This window comes from Mustelus asterias, unplaced genomic scaffold, assembly GCF_964213995.1.
Source record: "Mustelus asterias unplaced genomic scaffold, sMusAst1.hap1.1 HAP1_SCAFFOLD_475, whole genome shotgun sequence".
Classification (NCBI taxonomy): Eukaryota; Metazoa; Chordata; class Chondrichthyes; order Carcharhiniformes; family Triakidae; genus Mustelus; species Mustelus asterias.
In genome coordinates this window covers 105,242-116,238 of record NW_027590427.1, presented here as the reverse complement: position 1 = coordinate 116,238, position 10,997 = coordinate 105,242, and positions in this window count along the sequence as shown.

The following is a 10,997-nucleotide window of genomic DNA, read 5'->3' as shown; positions in this document are numbered from 1 at the left end:
CGCAGTGTCACTTTGCTCGGAGGCCTGCGAGTGCGGGAGACACTTGTTTCAAGGGGTGAGAATCGGTAGGGCGGCCGGAGGAATGGAGTCGGGGTGGGGAGGGAGCAGAGGCTTCATGAACATCTGCTGTAGGCCGCAAGGCCTGAATAAGAGCCTTCCGGTCCCGGGTTTGCAGCTCCGGGGATTTTATCTGGGATCAGGCCCAGTGCCGTGGCCGCCATCTTTGTTTAGCGGGGAGCAGAGCGCATGCGCGGTCAGTGGGCGGAGCTTCAGGATTTGGGTGACCAGGAGAGACAATGTTTGAGTCATTGACTGACAGGCCGGGTTCATGGATGCTGCCTTTCCCGGGGGAAGGTGCTGCAGGGGGAATGTGCGGCCATTCGAATAACAGAACAAAAACATGATCAAAATTAGGAGCAGGAGGGGGCATCTAGACCCATCGAGGCTGCTCCGCCATTCAGTAAACACATGGCTTAACTCAATTTTCCTCCAGCCTCAACCTCTCTAACTCATCACCTCCTGGTAGGTAAAATTGTAAATAACACAGCTTTGAATATACTCAATGAGCCGGCCTCTATTGTTCAATGAGGGAGAGAATTTCACAGCTTACTGAACTTCTGAGAGAAGCAATTTCTCCTCATCTCTGTCTTAGATCATTATTTTTAAATTGTTCTCGCAGTTCCAGATTCCGTGTTGAGGGGTAAACCCTTTCAGCATTCACTCTGTCAAGCACCTTCAGAATCTCATATGTTTCAGTAAGATCACATCTCATTTATCTAAAATCCAACGAGCATAGATGCACCCTGCCGAACCTTTCCTCATAAAACTGACCCCTTCATGCCCAAAATCAGCGAGTGAACCTTGTCTGAATTGTTTCCAATGTAAGTATATTCCATCTTAAGAAATCTTATGCTAGAAAACAGGAGGGGAGAATGTTATGGATTTATATTCAGGACTGACAAATGACTGTTGGGGGTGACACAGTGGTTAGCAGTTCTGTCTCATAGCGCCAGAGACCCGGTTCAATTCCAGCCTCGGGTGATTGTCTGTATGGAGTTTGCACACTCTCCCTCTGTCTGTGTGGGTTTCCTCCGGGTGCTCTGGTTTCCTCCCACACTCCAAAGATGTGCAGGTTAGGTTGATCAACAGTGCTAAATTGTCCCTCTGTGTCCCAAGATGAGGGGGGAGGAAAGGGGAGGATTAGTGATGTACGTACATCAGGTTACAGGGATAGGGTCTGAGTAAAGGGTCTGTTAGAAACTTGATGCAGACTCAATGACCTAAAAGACCTCCTTCAGCACTGCAGAAATTCTGTGATTTTGGAATCTCCTTGGTTAGAAGAAGAGGATTTTCAAGCAATCTCAAACCCCCCAAAAATGTGTATCTCTTAATTTCAAGCCACAATTAACACGTGACTCTTTTAATCTCCTTTTGCAGGGAGTTAGAATATTTGAAGATTGCAATTTTTCTCTGATTCCAGTGCTTCTGACATCTTTCCAGCTGCAGGTTTCAAATTAGAAAACAGTGAAATTGTTTCAGAGGTGAGTATTATTGAACATTTACCTATAATTTTGAATTTTCCTGCTGTGCTCTGTTATCTGTACTCTGGTTCCACGTCTTTGGGGCTGGTGTGACTCCGTTACTCTGGATCTGAATCCATGTCCATCCATTGCTTTGTTTCACCCCTGCCCTCCCTGATCACCTCTCTGTCATTGTCAGTTCAGAGAAGGATCTGCAGGCTGATAGCTGGGATGAAGGCATTGTTTTGTGAGGAAAGGTTGGGCCTGTACTGACTGGAGTTTAGAGGTGATCATAGTATTGACATCAGATTGTGAGGTAGTGATTAGTATAGATGAAGAGAGGATGTTTCCAATGTTGGGGATTCCAGAATTAGTCGGCAAATTGTCAAAATAAAGGGTCCCCCATTTCTGATGGTGAGGAGGAGAAATGTCTTCCCTCAGAGGGCCGTTAGTCTTTGCAATTCTCTTCCCCAGAGAGCAGTGGAGGCTGCATCATTAAATATACTCAAAATACAGAGAGATTTTTGATCGAAAAGGGAGTCAAGGGTGACAGGAAGAAAAGTGGAGTTAAGATAACATCAAATCAGCCATGATCTTGATGGGGAGACGATGGCCTTGTGGTATTATTGCTGGACTATTAATCAGAAACTCAGCTAATGTTCTGGGGACCCGGGTTTGAATCCTGCCATAGAATCATAGAAATCCTACAGTACAGAGGGAGGCCATTCAGCCCATCGAGTCTGCACCAACAACAATCCCACCCCATAGCAGCTTGGTGGAATTTGAATTCAATAAAAAATATCTGGAATTAAGAAATTACTGATGACCATGAAACCCTTTTGATTGTCGGATAAACCTATCTGGTTCACTAATGTCCTTCAGGGAATGAAATCTGCCATCCTTAACTGGTCTGGCCAACATGTGACTCCAAAGCCACAACAATGTGGTTGACTTGCAACTGCCCTCCAAGAGCAACTAGGGATGGATAATAAATGCTGGCCAGCCAGCAACATCCATATCCCATGAATGAATGAAAAAAATTCAATTGAGCAGCTTGGTGGGCTGAATTTCTAACTATTTCTTATGATCTGTCAGGAACATGAAATGGTGAGTGTCAATCAGCATTAATTAGCACCTTCAGGAGAATTGGGTGGGTGTATATTAAAGTTTATTTATTAGTCACAAGTAAGGCTTATTTTAACACTGCAATTTCTCTTAAAGACATCGACATCCTTTGCTCCCTCAGCTTGACACATTGATTTGTCTGGCTGAAAGGTCCCTTTTCTAATGTTCACAATTAAAGGGCTGGTTTCCCCAGGGGATGGCTGACATTTAAAAGAACAATAAATTAATATAGGGCAGAGATATGCCTTGTGTTGTTACATTGTAGATTTGATATATTATTTATGGTTCTGTAACAAAGTACATTTATTATTATTTCTCGTTTTGTAATGGAGCACTGAAGCTATGTTATATATTTCCACTCATCGAGTCATTACAGCACAGAAGGAGTCCATTCAGTAACTCGAATCCATGCTGACTCTCTGTAGAACAATCCAGTCAGTCCCATTCCCTTTCTATATTCCCTTTCCCCTGCAAGTTTATTTCCTTCACGTGCCCATCTAATTTCTGAAATATATTAAAGGGGACAGTAAACTAATATCGGACAGAGACGTGTCTGATGTTTTTTTTTATTCATCCTTGGGACACGGGCATTGCCGGCTGGGCCAGCATTTATTGCCCATCCCTAATTGCCCTTGAACTGAGTGGCTCGCTGGGCCATTTCAGAGGATGGTTGAGAGTCAACCACATTGCTGTGGCTCTGGAGTCACATGTAGGCCAGACTGGGTAAGGACGGCAGATTTCCTTCCCTAAAGCACATTAATGAACCAGATGGGTTTTTTGGTCAATCGACAATGGTTTCATGTTCATCAGTAGATTCTGAATTCCAGATTTTGTTTTTAAATTCAAATTCCACCATCTGCCGTGGCAGGATTCAAACCTGGGTCCCCAGAACATCAGCTCAGTTTCTGGATTAATAGTCTAGCGATAATACCACGAGACTACCAACTCCCCTGTTGTTATATGGTACAGATTAGATATATTATTAAAAGCTCTGTAATAAAATACACTTATTATATCTGGCTGTGTAATTTTGGACTGCAGCTATATTATATATTTCCAACAATCTCTTCCCTCAGAGAATTGTTAGTATCTAGATTTCTCTTCCATAGGGACCAGTGGAGGGATTGAATATATTCAAGGATGAGTTAGACAGTTTTTGAATGATAAGGGAGTCAATAATTATTGGGAACAGGCTGGAAAATGGAGAGAAAGCTCAGATGAGGAAGGATTTCTTCACTCAAGGACGTGGTGATGTTTTGGATTCTCTACCCCAGAGGACTATAGAGCCTCAGTCATCAAGAATTTTCAAGAGAGGGATTGATAGGTTTCTAGATATTGAAGATATCGATGGATATGGGGGACAGTGTGGGGAAAATAATGCAGAGGTAGATCAACCAATAATCTCAATGAATGGTTGAGCAGACTCGATGGGCCGAATGCTGACTGCAGCTCCTATTTGTTCTGATTTCTGTGCTGGACAGGAAGCAGTGAACATGGATCTGTCAATCAGCCTCAATCAGCACCTTCAGGAGAATTGGGAGGGTGAATATTAGATACAGCAGAGTGAGAATGGAGGGAGAGTGTGTGGGATGGAGATTTACGGCTTTTGGGGAATGAGAGAGGAAAGAATGTTCATTAGAATCATAGAATTGCTGCATCTTATCAACCGTCCCTGAGCTTTCACAATGAATCCCATTTCTGAGGACACCCTTATCTCTGACTTGTCTGTACTGCCGGCAGTCTCACAAAGCAGCTGCCTGTGTGCTGATACACACCCTGCTGGGCAAGTTTAATGCTCCATGACTGTGTCTTTAATGAATGCTCCATAGAAACTAGAAATGTAGATTTGAATTTCGATCATATTCTGAATTGCGATATTTTTTTTTCTAAATTGACTTACAGGATATTAGACAAGGAGAAATCAGACAGAAATCTCCAACATCACATCGAGATCTGACAGAGTGACTCGATTTCTTGGGACCTGAATATCATCGGCCTTTGAATCTAGCAGGAGAAATGTTTGTTTGGCCTCTTGGCTTCAAAAGATTGTAAACATCGCTGTGACTAGAAATGCACTGAGATACACACACCCGAGTGAGAGTGTTCCAGTGCACTGAGTGTGGAAAGAGCTTTAACCAGTTACATAGCCTGAAAATACATCGCAGCATTCACAGCGCGGAGAGACTGTACCCGTGTTCTGTGTCAGATTTAACTGATTGTTTAACCTGGAGAGTCACAAGGACACCCACACCATGGAGAAACCATGGAAATGTGGGAACTGTGGGAAGGGATTCAGGTTCCCATCTCTGCTGGAAATTCATCGACGCAGTCACACTGGGGAGAGACCGTTCACCTGCTCTGTGTGTGGGAAGGGATTCACTGACTTACCTAATCTGCAGAGACACCAACGACTTCACACTGGGGAGAGGCCATTCACCTGCTCTGTGTGTGGGAAGGGATTCAGTCAGTTATCCAGCCTGCAGAAACACAATCTCACTCACACCAATGAGAGACTATTTAAATGCTCTGACTGTGGGAGTGGTTTCAAAAGCTCTGGGGAACTGGTGTCCCACCAGCGCATTCACACTGAGGAGAGACCGTTCAGCTGCTCTCACTGCTCAAAGAGATTTAGAACTTCATCCGACCTGCGGATACACCAGCGAGTTCACACTGGGGAGAGACCGTTCACCTGCTCTGTGTGTGGGAAGGGATTCACTCATTCATCCAGCCTGCTGAGTCACAATCTCACACACCAATGAGAGACCGTTTAAATGCTCTGACTGTGGGAGCGGATTCAGAAGTTCTCAGGATCTGGTATCCCACCAGCACATTCACACTGGGGAGAGACCGTTCAGCTGCTCTCACTGCTCAATGAGATTTAGAACTTCATCCAACCTGCAGATTCACCAGCGAGTTCACACAGGGGAAAGACCGTTCACCTGCTCTGTGTGTGGGAAGGGATTCACTCGGTCATCCAGCCTGCAGAAACACAAAGCCACTCACACCAATGAGAGACCATTTAAATGCTCTGACTGTGGGAATGGCTTCAAAAGGTCTCAGGATCTGGTGTCCCACCAGCGCATTCACACTGAGGAGAGACCGTTCAGCTGCTCTCACTGCTCAAAGAGATTTAGAACTTCAACCAACCTGCGGCAACACCAGGGAGTTCACACCGGGGAGAGACCATTCACCTGCTCTGTGTGTGGGAAGGGATTCACAACTTCATCCCACCTGCGCAGACACAAAGTCACTCACACTAATGAGAGACCGTTTAAATGCTCTGACTGTGGGAGCGGATTCAAAAGCTCTCAGGACCTGGTGTCCCACCAGCGCATTCACACTGAGGAGAGACCGTTCAGCTGCTCTCACTGCTCAAAGAGATTTAAAAGGTCATCCAGCCTGTGGGAACATCAGCGAGTTCACACTGGGGAGAGACCATTCCCCTGCTCTGTGTGTGGGAAGGGATTCACTACTTCATCCAGCCTGCAGAAACACAAAGCCACTCACTCCAAGGAGAGACCCTTTAAATGCTCTGCCCGAGAGGCCGGCTTCAGAAGCTGTCAGGAACTGATGATCCCCGAGCACATTCACACCGGGGAGAGGCCGTTCAGCTGCTCTCACTGTTCAGGGAGGTTTAGAATATCATCAACACTGCTGAAACACCAGTGAGTTCACACCGGGGAGAAACCATTCACCTGCTCGGTGTGTGCGAAAGGATTTACTCGGTTATCCAGCCTGCCCAGACACAACATCATCACACCCAGGAGAGACCCTTTAAATGTGGGCGTGGCTTCAAAAGCTCTCGGGGACTCGTGTCCCACCAGTGAGTTCACACCAGGCAGAGGCTGGTCACCTGCTCTGACTGGGAAGGGATTCACTCAGTCAGCAAACTTGGTGAAACACCATTGAGTTCACAAGTGATTACAGTTCTGGGATTATTCTTGTGAATCTTTCTTGCCCCTTCTCCAGTGCCTCTATTTCCTTTTTCTAAATGGAGATCACAAATAGAACGTAGAACAGTACAGCACAGGAACAGACCCTTCAGCCCACCATGTTGTGTCGAACATGATGCCAAATTAAACTATTCCTTTCTGCCTGCCCTTGGTCCATATTCCTCTATTCCTCACATATTCATGTGCTTATTTAAAACCCCCTTAAACGTCCCTATCGTATCTGCCTCCACCACCACTCCTAGCAGCGCATTCCAGACACCTACCACTCTCTGTGTAAAAAACCTTACCTCTCACATCTCCTTTGAACTTTCCCCATCTCACCTTAAGTGCATGTCCCCTGGTATTAGACATATCAACTCTGGGGGAAAAGATTCTATGTCTCATTTTGTAGACTGCTATCAGGTCTCCCCTCACCCTCCACCGCTATCGAGAAAACAACCCTCGTTTGTCAGTCGCTCACACCCTCCAATCCAGGCAGCATCCTGGGAAACCTCTTCTGCATCTTCATCAAAACCTCTGCATCCTTTCTGTAATGTGGCGACCAGAATTGAACACAATATTCTAAGTGCGGCCCAAACAAAGTTTTATAAAGCTGCAACATGGCATGCTGACTCTGGTACTCAATAAAGGCAAGCATGCCATATGCCTTCTTTACCGATAAATATTTGTGTGGCTAATTTCAGGGAGCTCTGGACTTGAACCCCAAGATCCCTCTGTACATTAACTGTATACTTATCCTTAATATTTGATCTCCCAAAGTGCAGCACCTCACACTTGCCCGGATTGAAATCCATCTGCCATTTCTCCGCTCATATCTGCAGCTGATCTACATCCCACTGTATCCTTTGACAACCTTCTACACTATCTACAACTCCATCTCGCTTTGTGTCGTCTGCAAGCTTACTAACCCACCCATCCACGTTTTCATCCAAGTCATTTATATATATCACAAATAGCGCAGGTCCCAGTACAGATCCCTGCAGAACACCACTAGTCATGGACCTCTAGCCAGAAAAACACCCTCCACCACTACTCTCTGATTTCTATGGGCAAGTCAATTCTGAATCCAAGCGGCCAAGTCACCGTGAATCCCATGCATCTTAATCTTCTGGATGAGCCGACCATGAGGGACCTTGTTGAAAGCCTCACTAAAATCCATGTACACAACATCCACTGCTCTACCCTCATCGATCACCTTCGTCACCTCCTCGATAAAATCAATCAAGTTAGTAAGATGTTGACGGTGCTCCCACTGCAGTCCTGTGATGAAAATATAGACTGGTTGGTGAAATGTAGATAACAGGTAGAATTGATATCTAATGAGGACTTTATACTTTAGAATTGAATACAGGGCTCATTGTTACTAACGGGGAAAGAAGGGTTAAAACCCTTACCCAGAACCCTTTTCACACACACGTGGACATCTCTGAATCTGACACACACCAAATGGAACGTTACACAAGGGGCTGGAATTCACTGGAATTTCTCAACAACCTTTCAATAGAAATGTCCTGGTACAGACTGTGACAAAGGACACAACAGACAGCAAGAACCAGGAGGAACCTTTAACCCAGAGAATGTTAATAACCTTGTTCAGGACACCAGTGCCAGGCACAGGAGGATCCCAGGAAAAACGGAACATTTAATTTCTGTCTGTTTCACAATTCTAAATGACTGATTCTTTAACAAAGGAATGTTTAAAAACAGCATTGTGATATTCCAAGGTCAACTGTGTCTGGGAAAGGGACACACTGATGTGTTTTTATTTTAAACAGGAGGATCCACTGAAAAGCAGCTCTGGACGGTACGAACACCTCCTGACCTACTTTCAATTCATTTCAAATCACCCATCACTTTCCCTGGAATATTCTTTATTCTTTCCTGGGATGTGGACACTGCTGGCAAAGCCCCAGCACACGTTGCTCAGCTCCTAATTGCCCCTGAACGGAGTGACTTGCTCAGCCATCTCAGAGGGACAGTTAAGAGTCACCCACATCGCTGTGTGGGTCTGGATTCACATGTAGGCCAGACCGGGTAAGGATGGCAGATTTCCTTCCCTAATAGGGAGCATTAATAGGGTGAACCGGACAGGTTTTTACAACAATCTATGAAAGTTTCATGGTCACCGTTTCTGACACTAACTTTATATAATTCCAGATTGATTCACTGAATTCAAATCCCACCAGCTGCCTGTCCCCAGATCCTTTGCTGGGTCTCTGCATTACTCGGCCAGCGACATTCCCACCACCTCCCCCTGAGTGGAATATTCCACACAACCCTCAGTTAAACAGGAAGGAGAAAAGAGAAAGGCTTTGACCTTTGGATGACCTCATCACGAACTACAGAAACCTTAAAGCTGACCATTCTGTAAAAGTTTATAAACTTTATTTTTATAAAACACAGAGTAAGAAACAGGTGAAAAGTAACGATGGACGTTCCGACTGACATCAGAAACATTGATTGACCGGATAAACACTCACTGCATCACAGAGCGATCCTCAACCATTAAAGAATTGACCCACAATAAGGAATGAGAGAGCCTTATAAAAAGGGGCAGGAGTTTACACAGAGAGGTGACACCCACAGCTGCTCAGGATGATGGAATTCAGTTCAGGAAGGGGATAAAGTGAGAAGCTTTTGTGATTCAAGGTAGAAGTATTGAACAATCTGGAATCAGTGCTTCTCGAGCTTGCTGACTAGCCGAACACTTCAATTAATCTCATCATAAAAGCTCCCATGGATTTGACTGGCAAATGTTGAAGTGTTGGCTTAGAGACACAAGTTTTGATTTCCCATTTGAGCCTGGGGCACCTTTCTGTCTCTCTATTGCTCGTGTCAATGACAGCCAGGCGACGGAGCTGAGGGCTGAATTTTGCTGAGATGAACGGTGCCTGCACCCCAGTTGGGAAACTGCCCTGGGCGTCGCACTAATAGAGAGACAGGAAGGTGCTGGAGGACTGACTGGGAAATGGGCCTCCAACCAATCGGGGCTCGGGAGGGGATCGCCGAGGCTGATGGTGACGTGACCCTGGGTTCAGTGTCCCTGTGTTCAAAGCGGGGAGTCACAGGAACAGGGTACGGAGGAGCTGAAGAAACACGATTTGTGTCCAGAACATTGTGAATATCCTTTTACTCTGGTTGTCTTTGATCCTCAAGTCATTTTCTGTTTGTTTTAACCATGTTCTGTTTCATTAATAAACTTTTATCAGTAAAAATATTTGATTGTTCTGGACTTTTCCTGATGAGATTGATGCACTTTAGGGAAAGTGGGTGAGAGGGGTTGGCAGGCTCTTTAACAGAAAGTGAGTCAGAGGGGGAGATGGGATTTTATTTTTGGAATGTGTAGCTGGAAATCCCTCCCTAACAGCACTGTGGGTGTACTTACACCTCAGGCATTGTAGCAGTTCAAGAAGGCAGTGTTGGGGTTGACCATGGCCGAGGTAGCTACATACAGCCACATATTATGTTATAATTGAAGGACAGCAGATTGAATGTGAGGCATTATGGGACTGGACTATCTTGACCACATTCCTGTGACTGCTCAGTTTCTGCAATCACGGACCATTAAAGCTGCTTAGCAGGGTCCTGACAGAGAACCTGGTGAGAATATTTACTCAGAATGAGTTAGAATTAAACTAGGGCGGCACGGTGGCACAGTGGTTAGCACTGCTGCCTCACAGCACCAGGGATCCAGGTTTGATTCCTGGCTTGGGTCACTGTCTGTGCGGAGTTTGCACGTTCTCCCCGTGTCTGCATGAGTTTCCTCCAGGTGCTCCGGTTTCCTCCCACAGTCCAAAGATGTGTGGGTTGGGTTGATTGGCCATGCTAAATTGACCCTAGTTTCGGGGGATTAGCAGGGTAAACAGTTGGGGTTACGGAGAAAGGCTGGGATTATTGTCAGTGCAGGCTCGATAGGCTGAATGGCCTCCTTCTGTACTGTTGGGATTCTATTCTATGAATATAATAAAGCAATATAATGGGCATCTTGTTTATTTTGAGCCTGGGCTAATACAGTGACCTGGCGTTTTATGATCCTTTTGGAATTGTTGGGTGGAACCTGATTGAAAGGTCAGTGCTGTCTTTGGACAGTTTTTCTTAACAGGAGAAAGTTTTAGTTTCATTTTGTCACAAGCTGTCTGGACTGCAAACTGAAAGCAGTGTTTGTCGTCTCTCTCTCCAGAGTGAAAATTCTGCTGCCTCTGAGTTGGTAGCTGGAAGATAGAAGCAAGCAGTCTCTCTCTCTCTCGATGCTGGAAGTTCCAGGACTGGGAAGGCAGAGTTTGAATTCAACATTTTAAGGGCGAATTCACAGCAGGTGTTAAAAAGCTGCCAAATCCAGCATCACGTGAGCATACCTGCTTTCTGTGCAAAGCCTAGAATGGGGTGTATATTTGTAGGG